Here is a 21,781-nt window from a genome sequence, read left to right on the forward strand (position 1 = left end):
ATTCCAAAATGTTAATGGTGGTTGTCTGGGTGATGGACTTAAAAGAGATTGTAATGTTCTTCTTTATTCTTTTCTATTTTTTCAAACTTGTTTTTACAATGAGTCTGTATTACTATTAGAAGCACTAAAAATATGCTTTGTTAATTGAGTGAGTACTATATAAAAGTACAAAGTATGGTAGAAGTAGGGAGGAGCAAAGATTGTATCTCCTAGGGTTGGGGAATTCGGAAGGCTTTAAGATGTATATCTTTCCTAATGATGAAAAACTTTCCTTGGAAATAAATATCTTAGAAATAGATAATGAAATTTTATCCAGTTGAAAAGGCATATTGCATTCCTACAACTTTTTTTTCTCTATGACATTTGACTACAGTCTCTCTTTCTCTCGTTTCTACACACCCCCCACACACCTCTCTTTTGCCTATAGCTCTAGTAGCCACTAGCTGGCATATTGCCTTTTAAATTTTATATTATTTGAGATATATCTTTCAAATTCTTTACTACATTTACCACAGGGAGATATTTTCTGAGTCAATGGTTATTGTCATTCACTAGTCATATTCCTAGTTAGAATATACAAGCTTGGCAAAGAGTCTTTCCACTTGTCCCACTGACCACAGAAATGTTTTATTTGGTTATTGGCTGGCAGAGTCTGCTCTTTCATGCTCCTGTTCTTCTGTAGACCTCTGTATCTGTAAATAGTCAACCCATAGAGTGCATACTCTTCAGGGTCTAACAGACCTCTAGGAAAGAGACTTCTTGTAATATTCCACAAGTCACCTGTGCTGCTTCATCAGCTGATGAGCTTCCTGTTCTGTTGCCGGATGCCCTGGGTGATGGGACTTCCCACAGCGTGTGGTGAAGTTGTAGAGGTTTGTCAGGACAGAATTTAGGTGACATGCATAGGCTTCAGCTAACTTGAAAGGTGAGTCTTGATTCTGGATGGCCTTGGGTGAATTATTTACCCTCTGTATGCTTTAGTTTCCTCACTTGTAAAATGGACACAATATCAGGGTACTTGGATGGCTCAGTCGGTTAAGCTTAGGCTCAGTCGGTTAAGCTTAGGCTTAGTCGGTTAAGACTTAGGCTCAGGTCATGGTCTCGTGGTCCGTGAGTTCAAGCCCCACATCGGGCTCTGTGCTGACGGCTCAGAGCCTGGAGCCTGCTTCGGATTCTGTGTCTCCTTCTCTCTCTGCCCTTCCGCCACACACACACACCCTGTCTTTCTCTCTCTCAAAAATAAATAAACATTAAAAAGAATTTTTTTTAACATTTATTTATTTTTGAGACAGAGAGAGAGAGAGCATGACCAGGGGAGGGTCACAGAAAGAGGGAGACACAGAATCTGAAACAGGCTCCAGGCTCTGAGCTGTCAGCACAGAGCCCGACGCGGGGCACGAACCCACGGACCGCGAGATCATGACCTGAGCCGAAGTCGGACGCTTAACCGACTGAGCCATCCAGGCGGCCCTAAAAAGAATTTTTTAATGGAAACAATATTTACTTCGTAGGCTTATTTTTAAGATTAAGATTGTCATTCATAGGCATTTGATATATAGTTGCTATTCGTATGGTGTATCATAGCCTGGAGGATTGTGGCAGATTTTTTTTCTCCTGAATAGATTACAGGAAGAAGAGGAAGCAGGAAAATATGCTGAGAGGATATCATAACCTTACCTTTCTTTCCTTCTCTGAAATAGTAAGGAACAAAAGAACATGTAAAGAAATAATTGTTATACAATGTGATCTAATGCAATGACAAAAGTATATTCAAAATACAAAAGGGGAAATGTTGAACTGGACTGGGATCTGGGAGGGCTTTGAGAAGAAGTGCTTCTAGGGCAGAGTTTTGAATGATAAGTGAGTAGAGGGGGGCAGGTGAGGGTGGTGGTGAGGGGGGACATGCCAGGTGAGGAGGGTCTGGACAGCACCATAACTTAGGCATGGTACTACTCCTGGTAGACCTTGGAGTGTGGGGGAGTCTTGAGAGATGAGACCAGAGAGAGAGAGTAGATCCAGACAATAAGATTGACTTCACCTATATGTGTAAGGGCTTCTCAAAGGGACTGAGCATGCCCTGAGCCCCCCTTTCTCCTACCTGTTTCAGAGGTGTCCCAGGCTTGTTAATTCCATGAAATGCAGCCCTGGCTACACAGTACTATCTTTTGGTTATTTTTCTCTGTTTGGGAAGCATTGCTTCATAACTTCCCAGACATGCCTGCATATCTGCTGTTATACCTCCTCTACTGCTAACTCTCTCCCAGCCACATCCAGAAGCTCAGCAGCAGTTGTTTTGGAAGCTGTCACTGACCCTCAAATATCATCCAGGACTGACTTTGATCCAAATGTATTCAAATGTGACTCATCTAGAGAGACAGATTTTCACATTATAGGAATAGAGTTCCAGGTTCATATAGCAAATCCAACAAATAGGTACAGGGTCAGCCTGAGTGAACTTAATTCAATGGGCATCCCACACAGAATGCTGAGGTGTTGGAAACCTGTCTGCTCAAAGTACATGTAGTGGGGGTGCAGCCTGGAGTGGGTATTTATGAGGCCTTCTTCAGACCCAGGAGGGTGTGGCTAGGCTATGCTGGCCCACACTCTTTCTTGGCTGAGACAAAATTTCTGCCTTTCTTTTTGTTCCTTACAGAATGTCTTGCTTTTTGGTGATCGTGAACATATTGCTGCTCGTTCATGATGCAGGTGAGTCACTTTTCAAAAAAACTTTGTGGGTATTTCTGAAACAGCGTTGGGAACAGTGAGGAAAATAGTGATTTGGAGATTTGAGGAAAAACAAGCAAATGATTTAATCTCCCTGAACCTCAGTCTTTTCATTTGTTGGATGGGAATAACAATGTTGTATTTGTTTCACAGGTAATGTTGAAGAACAGATGGGAAAATCTCACAGACACAAATTGTAAAGAATTGTTTACTTTTTAAATGAGAACCCCTGCACCCACCCCCAATTTGGCTTGTCCATTCGAGTCTATATTAGATAATTACACTTATTCACACCTATGCTTTGAACTTCTCTAACTGAAACAAAAATATCTAGACATTCTTCCCCACTTCAAATAACTCTGACAAGTGTTGATTTCGGGTATAGTATCACAGAATATTTGAAACCAGACCTGTCCTGAAAAATCTGGATAGGTAGTCAATGCAGGGTTTTTATAATTCTTTTTTCTCAATTCTTCAAAAATGTTGGGATGAACAGTATACATATGTTGAAAATGTTAATGTAACCCAACTAACCAAAAGTATATATGCAAAAAGACTTTATAGAAACACACGTGTCCAAAACCTCCAATATAATTACTGCACAAAATGATCAGACATTTTTATAGTTGTCAGACACAGGCCATCTCTCAGGGACCTGCAGCTGTTCTGCCAGTCTCAAAGATGGCAGCAGCTTGAAGGCATCCTTAGGTTCCAGAGATCCACTCAGGAGTTAGTGTAAGGCCTGGTTCATCCAGATTGCATTTACTACCTCTTTTCTTTTGATGCTTGGTTACTGTGTGTGTGTGTGTGTGTGTGTGTGTGTGTGTGTGTAGGGAGGCAGTCCACTCACAGTCAAGAATAACCCAACCAGATAAAGGAAAGAATATGTATATAGGTGAGAAAGAGAAAGGTGCATTAGTTCTAATAATATAGCAATATTGATAGCCTCATACTGTGTGCTAGGTATATAGTAAGTGCTTCAGACATAGTATCTTTCTACAGCTTTCAAAGTGTTTTCTCACATTATTAGCTGTTTGCTGAGCTTTTGCTCAGTTTCTTAAGCCTTGGGAAGCTAAAGACACAATGGGCTAGAAATATAGCACAGGTTGAAATAGACAAAAGAGTTATTCAGATTCAAGTAGGATCATCTGTAGACACATCAGACACATCACCAATTACTCATCAGTAGATTGTGTTTTCGTCATTCTTTGGCTAGAGGCTTTGGATTCCTGAGTCTGAGACCTTTTCCCTTGGGACCAGAAGGGGTACAGCGGTAGCAAGACTTCCTGGGTGTAACCTGAGAAGCTAGAATTAAGGCCCTCTCGTGAGTAAGCTATATGTTTTTATAAGAAATTAACAAGAAGGGCAGCTTACTAAGGCATCCACCCATCTGGTCCACTCTTTCTGTCTCTCTGAAAAAATGACTGAGCCATGTCATATAAAAACAGCCCTAACATCCCGAGGTATTTTGTAACAAGCCCAGGGCAGGTATTTTTATCATAATTATACATTAGACAACTATAACCCAGAGAGAATAAGTGACTTGCCCATTGCCAAATGACTAGTAAGGGGGGCTTAGAACTAGAACTTAGATTTACACCTCTTCAGATTAGGATTTTTCTTATAACCACAATCCACTGCTTCTTGATTGTGACCACATTAGACAAATAACAATTTGAAGAAGAAAACATTTCAGTTTTTATATGTGTATCTATCCTTCTAAAGGTTTTACAGATTATTTCTCCTTGCCTCCTTCTTTCCATCCTCATCTGTCTTCCTTTATATTCATTCATTTATTTAATTAGTTGTTGATTCATTCATCAGTTTTAAGATGAGTGTTTACTGGTAAATGGAAGAACACAGTTCAGATGGAGGTCTGTGGAGCCAGACTACCTGGGTTTGAGTCATAGTTCTACTACTTACTAGCTATGTGTCCCTGAGCAACTTCACCTCACTTGTGCCTTGGTTTCCTCAGTAGTAAATTGGGGATAATAACAGTAACTACCTCCATGTTAGTGTACAGATTAAATGAATTAAATTTATGAAAATCTATTAGAATATGTCTAACACAATATAAACACTTGATACATGTCACCAGATGTATTAATCAGAATTCTCCAGAGAAACAGAACAAACAAAATCTATATAAAGAGATCATGTGATTATGGAGGTAAGAAGTCCCAAGAACTGCAGTGCGCAAGCTGGAAACCCAGCAAAGTGATTGCCAAGTCTGAAGGCTTAAGACCCAAAAAGAGCCTTTTTTTTCAGTTTGAAGTCTCAGCTCAAACAGTCAAACAGAAGTTCCCTGTTACTCAAGACAGGGTCAGCCTTTTTGTTCTATTCAGGCCTTCAACTGATTGGAGGACGGCCACCCACATTATACAGGGCAGTCAGCTTAGTTTACCAACTCAAATGTTGATATCATCCAAAACACCTTCCAAGACGTGCCAAAAATAATGTTTGACCAAATACGTAGGCACCCTGTGACCCAGTCAAGTTGACACATAAAATCACACTGGATAGTTTTTAACTGCATCAAGTCCTGTGCTAGGCACTGGTGAAACAGGATGGTTAAGATATGGTCTCTGTACTCTGTGGACAGTTTATGCCCAACCCCACCAATAGCCACATGATTGCCACTGATGAATGAGCAGATTGCAACCATTGTTTAGCTGGAATGTACCCTACTGGATATCTCTCTGGCTGCTCTTTGCTGGGCTGATGGCTCAGAAGCTTCCTTGACTATGAACATTTAAAATTTGGATTTCCCCTTGGTGTTTCACCTATGTTTTTCTTCTTTCTTTTTTTAAGTTTATTTCTTCATTTTGATAGAGTGAACGGAGGAGGGGCAGAGAGAGAGGGAGAGAGAGAATTCCAAGCAGGCTTCACACTGTCAGCACAGAGCCCAACGTGGGGCTCGATCTCATGAGTGGTGAGATCATGACCTGAGCCAAAACTGAGTCGGATGCTCAACCGACTAAGTCACCCAGGTGACCCTATGTTTCCCTTCTATTTAGTCTCACTTTATTATATCACACTGACTGGTTCTTCCTCCTTTCTGATGCCTGTTACCTGCACAGTGTCCCTAGGAGAAAAAAAGATTGCCTTCTTAGCAGAGTCCCTACTTTCATAATGCTTAAGTTTCATTATTCTGTCTTACTCAAATTGGGAGCTTAGTCTTATAGGCTCAAAAGTGTGGTAACTGTGACCTGAAACTTTCTTTTTAAACTCTGAAATGTCTTGTTTCTTTCTGCATTGCTACCAGTATCTTACTTTGTGACCCCGAGCAACTCTGCTTCCTGAGTTTCAATTTTGTCTTTCAGTAGCCAAAATAATTGACAGAAGAATTGCAACTTGGAAGCCCAATTTATAAAGTAAATTAGAGAGGGATTGTTTTGATTGAGTTGGTAAAAGAAAGGAAGTCTCACTGATTTGATCTTCTCTTGGCTGTCAGTGACAACTTCTGGGATGGGCTCTGGAAAAAATGGTTTCAAAGATTGAATCAGATGATCTCTAAGCCTTCTTCCAGCTCTAACAGATCAGGAATCATTTCCATGTCATGATTCAATGAATAGTACAGAGTGCATGGCTGTATTCTTCCCAGCCCTCAGCTCCTCCTGTTGTTAATTCTGCCCAGACCAGTAGGTATTTGTGACAAGTAGAATAGACTGACTTACTAAAAATCTGTTTCTGCCTTTCTAATTTGCCTTCGTACCTTGCTGAGACTAGAGAGTAAAACAAACAAACAAACAAACAAACAAACAAACAAAAAACTACATTTCTAAGATTGCTTTACAGTTTGGGTTCTGGGAATGACATAAACTCTGCTAATCAGATACATTTGCTCACAGATTGAATCACCAATTGATTTGAATGGGAGAGAGGTGATATTGCACGAGGCATCCTTTCTTTTGCCCGTGTGAATCTAGCAGGTGCGGTTTGGTTCTGGAGTCAGTACTTGCAGTGATGACTTCCTGATTTACCAGCTTCCTGATATGGCAGAGGCAGCAGTTCCACTGGCAGACCAGCTCTGAAGTGTTGTTCTGAGCCTAGCATAATGTGAGGAAGGACAGAACACATGCACTGCAGGTCTTACCTTCTATGCCCTACTTTGGGCTTATTCCTCCAACCTTCCAGTAATTCTGTAAACATCTAATTGTCTATACTAAATTCCTTTCTGCTCGAAAAAGCTAGAATTATTCATTTTATCTGTTATTAAACCCGACCTGATGCAGCATTCACTAGCCTTTATAAATACTTTACTAACTTCATTTCTTCTTTGACATTCTCAGTGTCTATAGAAGAGTTACGGGTCCACCCGCTCACTGAGTTTCCCCTCTCCTGCCACTTCTCCTTCGTGGAGGGCACAGAAAATATTGAGTTTTCTTGGGAAAGAGAAGACATCAAAGGGGGAATATGAAGTAGAGGATGATAAAGAATATTACCACTTTCTCAGGTATTATGATTTTTTTTGAAGTTTTCTCAAAGTTGGTCTATAAGTTTCACAATAACACAGAGCAACTAGAGGATCAAAACTTCTTGTATGAGGGAAGAGTCTCTGTGGATTGGGCTGAAATTTCTGTGGGGACTCTATCACTTTTACTAAGATATATGTATTTCATGGATAAGCTACAAGTGCTCAGCCATCACACCAAATGGAAGAGGTGAAAGTACAATTAAGCTAATAGTAGAAGGCAAGGGCATTTATTGAATGAACTTGGTTTTAAGTTCTATCTCTGTTTATAGGGATAAATTGTAAGCTTCCTCTTCTGGTGTTGTCAGTTTTCCTCTTCTCCTCAAATTTTTATAGGCTCCTCTCATACCCATCGTGTAATTCATCTTAGCTGAAAATACTGCTCTGAACCAAAATTGCTGTATCTGCACCTATTTTACCCATTCTTTTCAAACCAGCAAACAAAATATATATACAAAACCAAAAACCACAGACATTATCCCAGATTCACCAAACAAATTGTAACACTGAAAGCCCAAAAAGTTATATAATATAATTCTCCTACATGAAAACCCTGACCTATGTCCTGTGGTTTAGCGAGACCAGTCCTGCACTGGGTATTAGGAGGCCTAAGTTCTAATTCTGGATGACTCTGGATAACTGGTTTAGCTTTTCTAGGCTTCATTTTCTCACTGTTAAAATATGGGATTGGACCAGTTGATCTTTGTAATGCCCCAGGGATGCTCACCCTTCTCAGGATTATAGGAGAGTGGTCTTCTTCTCACCAGAGATCTCCTGTGGGTGGAGGGAGGCATAGTAGAATCCCTCCAGGGCAAGTGCTGGTAGAGATAAGAAGGTGGTGGTGAAAATCATTTGTTATCTTCTGTGACTCCAGCAGGGTGTCTGAGGTCAGCAGAGGGTCTGCAATGAGCCCCTGGAGAGGGGAAGATTCCAAAAGTAAATACAGCAGTGGTAGGTGAGACCTGCAGGGTAGGAGCATATGTATAGCGTGATTTTCTCTCAGTGCCTACATCAAAAGTTTAACCACAGTGAATCTTAAGATATGTTACCTCCATAAGGCTTAATGTAAACACTAAGGGCAAGATTTCTGCTAGCTTGAGCTTCCTGAGGCCAAAATAAAAAAGAAACTAATTGTTTTGTTATTTTTTCCAGCCAGACTTTGAAATGCCCCAGGTGCAGTTTGATAGGATTGATGATGAGGACATGACAATGTGCATCTCTAAGGGCTGGTACCTCATGCCCAACGTGACCTGGCTTGACCCAGCAGAGAGGGACCTGAACAATCACTGTACCATAGGTCCCAGAGGAGCAGATGAATGGCTTCTACAGGGTGTTCCCTGTCCTGAAATACCCTGTCAAGTTAAATGAGAAATATGTCTGCTGCGTAACAGAGACAGATGTGAACAACCAGCCCTTCAGAATCATCCACAAGTACCCAAGTGAGTGAGTGAAAGCAGGGTGTATTTCATCACAAAAAAAGGAAGTATGATTATGACTATGATTATTATTAACAATTATTTCTGGATGATGGGATTATAGACATATAAAAATACATATTATTTTCTTCTTTGTACCTGTCTGTCTTATGCAACATTCTATAATGAACATATATTATGTTTTTACTCCAAAAAAACTATACTTTAAAAAATATTTTTAAGCATCTTTATGAAATATAATTTACATGCCATAAAATTTACCCATTTGAAATGCACAATTAATTGTTTTAGTATATTCAGAGAAATGTTCATCCATCACCACTATCTAATTTTAGAACATTTTCATACCCTAAAAAGAAACCCCATATCCATTACCAGCCACTCTCCATTCCTACCATCATGTCCCTTAGTCCTAGGCAAACACTAATCTACTTTCTGATTGTGCAAGTTTGCCTATTTGGACCTTTCATATAAATGGAATCACATGATATGTGGTAACTGGTATCTTTCACTTAGCATAAGGTTTTCAGGGTTCATCATTTTGTAGCATGTACTGGCACTTCATTTATTTTTATTGCTGAATAGTATTCCATTGTATGGATATACCATATTTTATTTATCCATTAATCAGTTAATGGAAATTTGTGTCGTTTCCATCTATTGGCTACAATGAATGATGCTGCTATGAACATTGGTGTGCAAATTTTTGTGCTAATATATGTTTTAATTTATCTTGGTATATACCTAGGAGTGGAATTGCTGGATCACTTGGTAGCTATTTTTAACCTTTTGAGGAATTTCCAGGCTGCTTTCCAAAGTGGGTGCACCCTATTACACTCCCACCAGCAGGCTATGAAGGTTCCGATTTCTCAATATCCTTGTCAGCACTCATTATTATCTGTTTTTAAAATTTTAGTCATTCTAGTGAATATGATAGTATCTCATTGTCATTTTGATTTGCATTTACCTGATGGCTAATGATGTTGAGGATCTTCCCATGTGCTTGTTGGTGATTTCTATATCTTATTTTTTTTTTAATTTTTAATTTAAAAAAAAATTTAACATTTACTCATTTTTTTTTTTTTTGAGAAACAGAGAGAGACAGTGTGAGCAGGGGAAGAATAGAGAAAGAGGGAGACACAGAATCCAAAGCAGGATCCAGGCTCTGAGCTGTCAGCACAGAGCCCAACATGGGGCTCGAACCCACAGACCATGAGATTATGACCTGAGCCGAAGTCGGGAGCTCAACCAACTGAACCACCCAGGCGCCCCTTGTATATCTTCTTTGAAGAAATATCCATTCAAATCCTTTGCCCATTAAAAAATGAGTCATTTTCCATTATTATGAGTTATTTCAATAACTCAAAAGTGAATTATTTTTTAATTATTAAGTTGTAAAACTATATATTTTGGATACCAGTCCCTTATCCAAAGTATATTTGCAAATACTTCCTCCCCTTCTGTGGTTCTCTTTTTACTTCTTGATGATGTCTTTTGGAGCAGTAAGGTTTCTAATTTTTATGAAGTACAATTTATCTATTTTTTTTTTTTTTTTTAGAGAGAGCAAGCAGAGGAGAAGGGTAGAATATGAGAGAGAGAGAGAGAGAGAGAGAGAGAGAGAGAGAGAGAGAGAGAGAACTCTAAGCAGGTTCCATGCTCAGCACAGAGCCCAGTGCGGGGCTTTATCTCACAACTCTGAGATCATGACCTGAGCTTAAATCAGGAGTCAGATGCTCAACTGACTGAGCCCCCCAGGCACCCCCATCTATCTATTTTTATTGTCACTTGTGCTTTTGGTGTCATATTTAAGAAGTAATTGCCTATTCCAAGATCACAAAAATTTACTCCTATGTTTTCTTCTAAGGATCTTATGATTTTTTTTAAGTTTATTTATTTTGAGAGAGAGACAGCAAGCATGCGTGTGCGAGCAGTGGAGGGGCAGAGAGAGAGAGAAGGAGAGAGAGATCCCAAGCAGGCTTGGTGCTGCCACTGCAGAGCCCAGCATGGGGCTCAATCCCATAAGCTGCAAGATCATGACTTGAGCTGAAATCAGGAGTCTGATGCTCAACTGATAAGCCACCCAGGCACCCTAAAGGTCTTATGATTTTTTAGCTCTTACATTCAGGTATATGATCTATTTTAAGTTAATTTTTGTGTATGATATGAGATAGGGGTCCAACAGGTCCAATAGGGGTCAGTCTTCCCAGGACCACTTCTTGAAAAGGCTATTCTTTCTCCATTGAATTGTCTTGACTTCCTTGTCAAAAATCACATGTCCATAAATATAGGGTGTATTTCTGGTCTCTCAATTCTGTTCCATTGAACTATGTATCTGTCCATATCCTAGAGCCACATAGGATGAAAAGCTTGGTATAGCTTTTTAGTCAGTTTTAACACAGGAAATTGTCAGTCCTCCAACTTCTTTTTCAAGATTGTTTTGGCTATCCTTGTTTTGACATTTCCATATGAACTTTAGGACTATTTCTTAATTTCTGCGAAAAAAAGGGCATCTGGGATTTTGACAGGGAATGTGTTGAATCTATATATCAGTTTTTGGAGTACTGCCATCTAACAATATTGTCTTCTAATCTATGAACATGAATGTCTTTCCATTTATTTAGGTCTTCCTTAATTTCTTTCAATGATGTTTCATAGTTTTCAATTTATAAATTCCATACTTATTTTGTTAAATTTAGTCATAAGTATTTTATTCTTTTGATGCTTTTGGAATGTTCTTTACTAATAAAAAAAATACAGTTGGGGGCACGTGGGTGGCTCAGTCGGTTAGCGTCTGACTTCAGCTCAGGCCATGATCTCACGGTTCACAAATTCAAGCCCCATGTTGGGCTCTGTGCTGACAGCTCAGAGCCTGGAGCCTGTTTCAGATTCTGCCTCTCCTTCTCGCTCTCTGCCCCTTCCCCACTTGTGCTCTGTCTCTCTCTCTCTCTCAAAAATAAATAAAAACATTAAAAAAATACAGTTGATTTTTGCATATTGATTTTGATTCTTGCAACCTTGTTAAATTCATTTACTAATTGTAATAGTATTTTCTGTGGATTCCTTAGTATTTTCTGTGTACAAATCATGTTATCTGTGAATATAATTTTTATTTTTTCCTTTCCAATCTTGATTACTTATATTTCATTTTCTTATTTAAGTGGCCTGACTAGAACCTCCAGTACAATGTTAAACAGAAGTGAGAGTAAACATTCTTATTTTGTTCCTGATCTCAATGACAAAGCATTCATTCTTTAATTATTAAGTATGGCGGTAGATGTGGACTTATTGTAGATGGAATTTAGCAGATTGAGAATCTTGTCTTCTATTACCAGTTTACTAAGTGTTTTTATCATGAATGAATTTATGATTTTGCCAAATGCTTTTCTTGTATGTATTCAGATGATCATGTTATCTTTGTCCTTTATTCTGTTGATAACAGTATATTACACTGATTTTTTTTTTAATTTTTTTTTTCAACTTTTATTTATTTTTGGGACAGAGAGAGACAGAGCATGAACGGGGGAGGGGCAGAGAGAGAGGGAGACACAGAATCAGAAACAGGCTCCAGGCTCTGAGCCATCAGCCCAGAGCCTGACGCGGGGCTCGAACCCACGGACCGCGAGATCGTGACCTGGCTGAAGTCGGACGCTTAACCGACTGCGCCACCCAGGCGCCCCTACACTGATTTTTGTATATTGAACTAACCTTGTATTCCTGGAATATATCACATTTGACCATAGTACATAATCCTTTTAATGTGTTATCGGGTTGTGTTTGTAGGTATTTTGCTGAAAATTTTTGCATCCATATTTATAAGAGATATTGATCTATAGTTTTCTTGTGATGTCTTTGTCTGGTTTTGGTTATCAGGATAATACTGGCCACAGGGAATAAGTTGAAATGTATTCCCTTTTCTTCTGTGTTGAGAAGGAAAGGGAAATTTTCTCTCTGTGGAGAGTTGGTGAAAGATTGGTGTTAATTCTTTAATTCTTCAGCTTTTAGGTTTCTTTATTTTCTCTATTGCTTTCCTGTTCTCTGTTCATTTATTTCACTCTGGTCTTTATTATTTCCTTCCTTCTGTTGGCTTTGGGTTAATTTGTTTTTTCTTTTTTTTCAACGTTTATTTATTTTTGGGACAGAGAGACACAGAGCATGAACGGGGGAGGGGCAGAGAGAGAGGGAGACACAGAATCAGAAACAGGCTCCAGGCTCTGAGCCATCAGCCCAGAGCCTGACGCGGGGCTCGAACTCACGGACCGCGAGATCGTGACCTGGCTGAAGTCGGACGCTTAACCGACTGCGCCACCCAGGCACCCCTGGTTTTCTTTTCCTAGTAACTTAAGGTTGATCTAGGATCTTTCATCTTTTTTTTTTTTTTTTTAATCAATATAAAAACAGGGAGGGGGACAAAACAAAATTGACTTTAAGGTAAAAAGCATTTTAGAAATCAGAATGGTCACTACATAATAATAAAACTTCAATTCAGCAGGAACATATAACAATGTTAAACTCTTAGGTATATGTTATAGCTTCAAAATATATGAATACAAAATTGACATATCTTTAAGAAAAATGTGTATGTTCAAAAACTTTAACATACTTTTTTCTGTAATTGATAGATCAGGCAAACTAAGAACAACAAGGATATAGATTTGAACACAAATAACAAGCCTAATCTAAAGGACATATTATAGAACACTGCATCCAACTACTTGCTGAACACACAGGGCTATTTACAAAAATTAACCATGGATTAAGCTATAGAACAAATCTAATAAATTTCAAAGACTCTCTATAGACCACCTCAGCAAGTAACAAGTAATAAATACAACTTTTTCAAAAATAACAAAATAAAAATCTATCCATTATAAATTTAAAAATACATTTTAAAAAGTTCATAACCAGAAGGAAATCATAATGGAAATCACATTATTATATAATATTTCAGAAAAACTACATATCAAAACTTGAGGGATACAGCTAAAGCATTTGTAGAAGGAAACATAGGTTTAAATACTTACAGTAGAAAAAAGATTCAAAATTAATGAGTAAAACATATAATACAAAATTAGAAAATATTTATTTATTTACAATTTTTTAATTTGTATCCAAATTTGTTAGCATATAGTTCTATAAGGATTTCAGGAGTAGATTCCAGTGATTCATCCCCTATGTATAACACCTAGTGCCCATCCCAACAAGTTTCCTCCCTGATGCCCCATACCCATTTAACCCATCCCCCCACCCACAACCCCTCCAGCAACCCTCAGTTTGTTCTCTGTAGTAAGAGTCTCTTATGTTTTGTCCCCCTCTTTGTTTTTATATTATTTTTGCTTCCCTTTCCTTATGTTCATCTGTTTTGTATCTTAAATTCCTCATATGAGTGAAGTCTTACGATATTTGTCTTTCTCTAATTTCGCTTAGCATAATACCCTAGTTCCATCCATGTAGCTGCAAATAGCAAGATTTCATTCTTTTTGATTGCTGAGTAATACTCTATTGTATATATATACCACATCTTCTTTATCCATTCATCTGTTGATGGACATTTGGGCTCTTTCCATACTTTGGCTATTGTTGATGGCGCTGCTAAAAACATTGGGGTGCATGTGCCCCTTTGGAACAGCACACCTCTATCCCTTGGTAAATACCTAGTAGTGCAACTGCTGGGTTGTAGGGTAGTTCTATTTTTAATTTTTTGAGGAACCTCCATACTGTTTTCCAGAGGGGCTGCACCAGTTTGCATTCCCAGCAACAGTGCCAAAGAGATCCTCTTTCTCCGCATCCTTGCCAACATCTGTTGTTGCCTGTGTTGTTAATGTTAGCCATTCTGAGAGGTGTGAGGTGGTAACTCATTGTGGTTTTGATTTGTATTTCCCTGATGATAAGTGATGTTGAGAATTTTTTCATGTGCCTATTGGCCATCTGGATGTCTTCTTTGGAGAAGTTCTATTCATGTCTTTTGCCCATTTATTCATGTCTTTTGCCCATTTCTTCAGTGGATTATTTGTTTTTTGGGTGTTGAGTTTGATAAGTTCTTTATAGATTTTGGATACTACCCCTTTATCTGATATGTCATGTGCAAATATCTTCTCCCATTCTGTTGGTTGGCTTTTAGTTTTGTTGATTGTTTCTTTCACTATGCAGAAACTTTTTATTTTGATGAGACCCCAATAGTTCATTTTCGCTTTTGTTTCCCTTGCCTCCAGAGATGTGTTGAGTAAGAAGTTGCTGCGGCTGAGGTCAAAGAGGTTTTTGCCTGCTTTTTCCTCTAGGATTTTGATGGCTTCCTGTCTTATGTTTAGGTCTTTCATCCCTCTTGAGTTTATTTTTGTGTCTGGCATAAGAAAGTGGCCCAGGTTCATTTTTCTGCATGGTGCTGTCCAGTTTTCCCAGCACTGTCTTTTTCCATTGGATAGTTTTTCCTGCTTTGTCAAAGATTAGTGGATTTGTGGGTCCATTTCTGGGTTCTCTATTCTGTTCCATTGATCTGAGTGTGTGTTTTTGTGCCAGAAAATATTTAGAATTGAGAAAGATCTTTCTTCTTTTTTTAATATGGTCATTTAGAGTAGTAAATGCACTGATTTAACTGCATCTCAGATATTTTGGTATGTTATGCTTTCATTTTCATTCATCTCAGAGTATGTTCTAATTTCCCTTGAGATGTCTTCTTTGACCTTGGTTATTTAGGATTGTGTTGTTTAATTTCCACATTCTTTTTATTTCCTAAATTGCATTGTTATTGAGTTCTAATTTCATCATATTTTAACAAGCTTTGAAATGTGAAGTGTGAGTTCTCCAACTTTGTTCTTTCTTTTTTCTTTCTTTCTTTCTTTTTTTTTTTTTACCCATTTTCTGACTTACCTCTCCTCTGGAAATCACCAGTTTGTTCTCCATACTTTTGTCTCTTTTTTTCCTTTGTTTGTTTGTAACTTTGTTCTTTGTTTTCAAAATTGTTTTGGCTATTCTGTACCCCTTGCATTTCCATATGAATGTTATGATCAGCTTGTCAACTTCTGATCAAAAGCAAGGTGGGATTTTGATAGGGATAGCTATGAATCTGTAGGTCAATTTGGATAGCATTGCCATATTAAGATTTTGACCCATGAACATTGATACTTTTCCATTTGTTTAAAGATATGATTTTTTTTTTTAATGTAAAAGGGGCACCTGAGTGGCTCAGTCAGTTAAGTACCCAACTTTTGGTTTTGGCATAGGTCATGATCCCATCATTTGTGGGTTCGAGCCCTGCATCAGGCTCTGTGCTGGCAGCATGGAGCCTGCTTGGGATTCTTTCTCTTTCCTTCTCTCTCTGTCCCTTCCCTGCCCGCTCACTCTCTTTCTCAAAACATAAACACAAATTAAAAAAATAAAAAATGTAAAATAAATTTTAGAGGCCCTGAGGTTAAATGAATTTGGAGGGAAAAAAGACCAGTACATGACACACTAGAGAAATGAAGCCCACTTTAGAATAATTTTGCTGCTGTTTTCTTGTTGAAGGGTGTAATGGCTCAAACCCTACTGCAAGGAAGAAAGAGAAGGGGGAAAATGAGGATGAGAAAGAGAGGAAAGAAGGGGAAGACAAGAGAAAGGGACAGAGGCATGGAGGTAGAGCGTGCAATATGTATTGGCAGGTTACATAAAGACAGAAAGTGTTTATCCCATTTAGTGTCTTGCAGATCATCTTTTCATGACCTTACCAAGAAATGTTCAGTGGAGCAATTTTCCAGCAACCAGAGCCGAAAAGACTGAGAATTGATAATAATTGTATCTTTTTCATGACACTATTTATGAGAATTAAAAGATTTAATAAAGTTAAAATTTCCTAGCATAGTTCCTGGACATAGTACACTAACAATAAATGTTAGGTGGTATTGTCATTAAATATGTTCTTGTTTTTATTTTTATTACTTCAACATCTTAAGAATGTTTGTTTTTAAGAGGGTAGGCTCTAGAGTCATAAAATCACTGACTAATAATGGGCAAAATTTAAAATAAAAATCATAAAAATCTGCTTAAATAAGCTGAAAGGCATAATTGTCTGAGCATAAAAAGACAAAAACAAGAAAATAAAACTCCCGCCAAAAAGCATATGCTTATTTTATTTTACATATGTACTGATTATGGAAAATTCAGACAATAATGCAAGAAGGAAGAATAATTTTTTCCTTCCTGTGAGTTTATAATAATAAATGTATATTTTCCTAACCAAAGAAAAAAATATAATGTGGAGGAACTGGACAGACTTCAGAGAAGAAGAACAGATTCTTATAGTAAAAGATCAAATAATTAGAACCTTATCCTAAGAAGAAAAGATTAGGAGATTACTTTATTTTGGCCTTAACTATTTAAAGCACCTTTATAAAAATAGATACTGATTTGTTGTTCATGAGATTTGTGAAGGAGATAATAAAATAAGATAGTCATAAATTAAAACCTCAAGATTTTAAAATATCCCTGAAAATTTTTTCAAAACTGGAGTAGGTTATGACCTAGCAATTACACTACTAGGTATTTACCGATAGGATACAAAAATGCTGATTTGAAGGGACACATGCACCCCAATGTTTACCAGCGTTATCAACAATAGCCAAATTATGAAAAGAGCCTAAATGTCCATCAACTGACGAATGGATAAAGAAGATGTGGCATGCATATATACATATATATATATATATATATATATATAGAGAGAGAGAGAGAGAGAGAGAGAGAGAGAGATGGAACTAGAGTATATTATGCTAAGTGAAATAAGTCAGTTCACCAAAGACAAATACATGATTTAACTCATATGTGGAATTTAAGAAATAATACAGATGAACATAAGAGAAGAGAAGGAAAAAATGAAATTAGATAAAAACAGAGAGGGAGGCAAATCCTTAGAAACTCTTAAATATAGAGAATGAACTGAGGATTGCTGGAGGGGAGGTGGTTGGGGGGATGGGCTAAATGGGTGATGGGCATTAAAGAGGGCACTTGTTGGCATAAGCACTGGGTGTTTTATGTAAGTGATGAGTCACTAAATTCTACTCCTAAAACCAGTACTACACTATATGCTAGCTAACTTGAATTTAAACTAAAAAAAAAAAAAACAAAACTGGAGTAGGTTAATGGAAAAAAGGTGTTGAATCTCTAGCCAGGGGTGTGTGTGTGTGTGTGTGTGTGTGTGTGTGTTCTATGGGTACAATAAAAATAATAGTAAATACTGAAATAGAACTCTTACTTGGCTTCTGTTGCTGTTCTAGGGCTTTATATATAGGTACTTATTTAATCATTGTGGGAATCAGATGAGAAAAATAATATCCACATATAAGTATGTTTATCAGATTTAGTAAATAAAAATAGAGGGTGCTCAGTTAAATTTGAATTTCAGATAAACAACAAACATTACCACATATGTATGCCAAAAAATTATTTGTTATTTATGTAAAATTCTAATTTAACGGAGTGTCCTATATTTTATTTGGAAAACCGCTATCTAATAGATGGGGAAACTGAAGCTCAGAGACAATTGGGAGGGAGCATTCAAACTTCACTGGAAGAACAGAAAGAAGAAACTAAAGAACAATTACTCTTTCATGCTTTCTATGCTTATCTGTAGAGGAGAGGGGGCTGGAACCATGTTCTTTGGAGGCCTCTTTTTCTTCTATTTTTCTGTGTTTTTGGTAAGCCAGTTAGGGTCATTCATCTATTAATTCAACAAACATTGGAAGAATGTTTAGTTGGTGCCAGACGTTGGCACTGCACCATGAAAGATAACCAAGATTGAAGTAGTTCCTGTCCTCATGCAGTGGACAGGTTAGTGGGGAAGACACTGATTAAATGAGGGAACTCTGCAGGGTGAGGGGAGTTATGATGGAGAGAAATTGGGTCCAGAAGGAGCATGCAGAGGGCCTCCTCACTTGGTTTAGGAGGATAGCATTGGGTAGGGTGGTGGTTCTCAAGCAGCACTCTCAGATGAGCAACATTGGCGCCACCTGGGAGCTTGTTGGAAATGAAGATTTTCAGGCCCCACCCAAGACCTACTAAATCAAGAATTCTGGGGGTAGGCCTAACAATTTGTGTTTTAACAAGGCCTTCAGGTGATTCTGACCCACTCTCAAGTTCAAGAACCACTGATGTAGGGCATCAGCCCTCAGGGGTAATGAAGACACTCACAGCATCTCTGGCCTATCCCTCCCCATGAGATGGGGTGCCATCTCCTCAAAGTCATGGGCAGCAGGTGAGGAAAGCAGAGCTCCTGGCTCCTTGCCCCATTCCAGTAAAACAAGGATAATTAGACAGACTCAGAGATTTATTTTGCGTTGTCCATTCCTTTAAAGGAAAAAAAAATGGAGGTTACTTATTCCTCAGATTATTCTCACATATTCAGAAGCCTTTCTCACATATTCAGAAGTAGTTAGAGGTCTCTCACCATTACCATAGGGGCCACAGACTCTTTTCTGAGACACTACAAAAAGTTATTAATAAGTTGACTTCAAGGAAATTCCTGTTTCATGTCCTCTGAAATGCTCCAAAAGGTCAACGCCTAAAAATGCCTGGGGTCCTGGAAGTGCCTAGAATCCCCTATATTTTACTTTTCTTCCTTTCTAACTCTGTGCATGGACTTATTTATATAAAGCCCTTTGAGATCGGGCATCTGCCTATTTTTCCACCCTCATAACTCACTGTTTTTCAACACATGGCTATTGCCGTTACTTTCAGCTAACTGACTTCTCATGGTTATAGACTGTGCTTATTTTTTCATTCTGCCAAGCCACCACAGAGGCCCTGCCTATGCTTAGGTTGCCTTTCTTTTTTGGGACTGCTTCATGGACTCCTAATCATCCTGAAGGATTTGGCTCAGACGTTAAGCCTTTCCTAAATCTCCTACTCTCATTTCTATTTGTTCAATATTTCATTCATTCATCAAATATTTGTTGGGCTACAACTCTGTGCCAGATACTCTTTTAGGCATTGGGTATACAGAAATAAACAAAACGAATTCCTTCTGTCTTGGAACTTACATGCTAGTAGTTGGGTAAAATAGGCAGTAAATAAACAGATCATTAAAATATGTAGTGTGTCACTGTATGGGTCCATTTATATGAAGTACAAAAACAAGCAAAATTAATCTATGCTGTCAGAAGTTAGAGTCGTGCTTACCCTTAGAGTGTGAAGAGGGCACAGTGGCTAGGAGGGAGCATGAGGAAAATCTGCAGGTGTTGGTAATATTCTGTTTCTTGGTCTGGGTGCTAGTTACATGATTGCATTCAGTTTGTGAAAATTAATTGAGCTGAACACTTACATGTACTTTTCTGTGTGTATATTATATTTCAATGTAAACTAAATATTTAGTTTATAGGTAGTGTATCAAATGGTCAAGAGTTGTAGAGAAAAATAAAGCAGGGAAGGCAGATTGGAAAAAGAGTGGAGGGGAAGGGAAGGAAGGTTGTGATTTTAAATAGGCTGTCCAGAGAAAAACCTTACTGAGAAGCTAAATTTTAAGAAGAATTTGTAGGAGGTGAGGATGCCAGGCGCTGGGATGGACAAGGGCTGGTGGATTTGAGTAACAGCAAGGAGACCACTGGTTGGAATGAAGAGAATATGAGGAGAGTGTAAGAGATGGTATCAGAAAGATAACAAGAGACTGGAATGCATTGTGCTTTATAGGCCATTGTAAGGGTTTTGACTTTTGCTCATACTCTGAGAAAAGATGGAAAACTATTAGAAGGTTTTCAACAGAGGAGTAAAATTACCTCACTTATATTTTAAAAGTATCTTTCTGGTGACTTTTGAGAAAAGAGCCAAGAGAGATGAGGATGAGAGCAGGGTGGCCAGTTGGGAGATTGTTATAATAATTCAGGTAAAAAAAGATGATGACTTGTCTAAGATGGTAGTAGTGGAAATGGTGAGAGGAGAGTGGGTTATGGAGGCAGACAGATAGGATTTACTGACAGATTAGATGACGGGTGTGCAGAAAAGAGAGAGTGGAGTCACCTGAGAGAGTGGAGTCACCATTTATTCTGATCCAAAAGTCTGAAATTTGGTTTGGATGTGTTAAGTTAGAGAGGCCCATTTCAGACATTTGAGGGGCCATGTTGAATTGATGGTTGGATATGAAATTGGAGTTGAGGAGAGAAGTCCAGGCTTGAAACATGCAACTGAGAGTTGTCAATCTATAGATGGTATTTCAAATTGTAAGACTAAATGTGCTTACAAGGGAGCAGTCATAGATGGAAAAGATTAGAGGTCCAGGAACTGAACCCTGGGACCCTCCAACATTTATAGGTCAGAGAGATTAAGAGAAACCAGCAAAGGGAAATGAGAAGGAAAGGACAGTAAAGTAGAGTGGAAAAGAGGAATGTGTTGTGACCTGGAAGCCAAACGAAGGAAATGTTTCAGGGAGGAAGGAGTGATCACTTGTGCCAAAAGCTGCACACAAGTCAATAAGAGGAGGACTGAGATGAGATCATTTGAGAGAACACAGGCAGTTTTGGGGGACTAAGAATAGATCACTGGAGAGGTAACACAGAGGACAGTTTGTTTCAAAGGGGAGCAGCAGAGAAATGTGTGTTAGCTGAGAAAATTAGGGTTTCACTTTTCTTTGTCTTTGTTTAGATGAGAGGAATAACAGCTTGTTTGTATGTTGATAATGAACAAATGGAGAGGGGAAAGTTGAAGTAGAATGGGGGAAGACAGCAACATGCAGAAGGTTGAAACTAGACCACTTTCTCACACCATTCACAAAAATAAACTCAAAATGGATAAAGGACCTGAATGTGAGACAGGAAACCATCAAAACCCTAGAGGAGAAAGCAGGAAAAGACCTCTCTGACCTCAGCCGTAGCAATCTCTTACTCAACACATCCCCAAAGGCAAGGGAATTAAAAGCAAAAGTGAATTACTGGGACCTTATGAAGATAAAAAGCTTCTGCACAGCAAAGGAAACAACCAACAAAACTAAAAGGCAACCAACGGAATGGGAAAAGATATTTGCAAATGACATATCGGACAAAGGGCTAGTATCCAAAATCTATAAAGAGCTCACCAAACTCCACACCCGAAAAGCAAATAACCCAGTGAAGAAATGGGCAGAAAACATGAATAGACACTTCTCTAAAGAAGACATCCGGATGGCCAACAGGCACATGAAAAGATGTTCAGC

At 38.4% G+C, this 21,781-nt stretch overlaps 1 long non-coding RNA gene across 1 annotated transcript; it reads right to left on the reverse strand.

The window, feature by feature from the left end:
- Nucleotides 1–6,074: 6,074 nt before the first annotated feature.
- On the reverse strand, nucleotides 6,075–20,379 carry LOC121036293 (uncharacterized). The gene is made up of 3 exons (XR_005793304.1): nucleotides 18,793–20,379; nucleotides 7,926–8,160; nucleotides 6,075–6,773 (listed from the first exon to the last, which is right to left on the reverse strand). It is a non-coding gene; the product is annotated as an uncharacterized LOC121036293 (long non-coding RNA).
- Between the last annotated feature and the right edge of the window lie 1,402 nt (nucleotides 20,380–21,781).

The sequence above is a fragment of the Herpailurus yagouaroundi genome, unplaced genomic scaffold (assembly GCF_014898765.1).
Source record: "Herpailurus yagouaroundi ecotype Mexico unplaced genomic scaffold, PumYag 162, whole genome shotgun sequence".
NCBI lineage: Eukaryota > Metazoa > Chordata > Mammalia > Carnivora > Felidae > Herpailurus > Herpailurus yagouaroundi.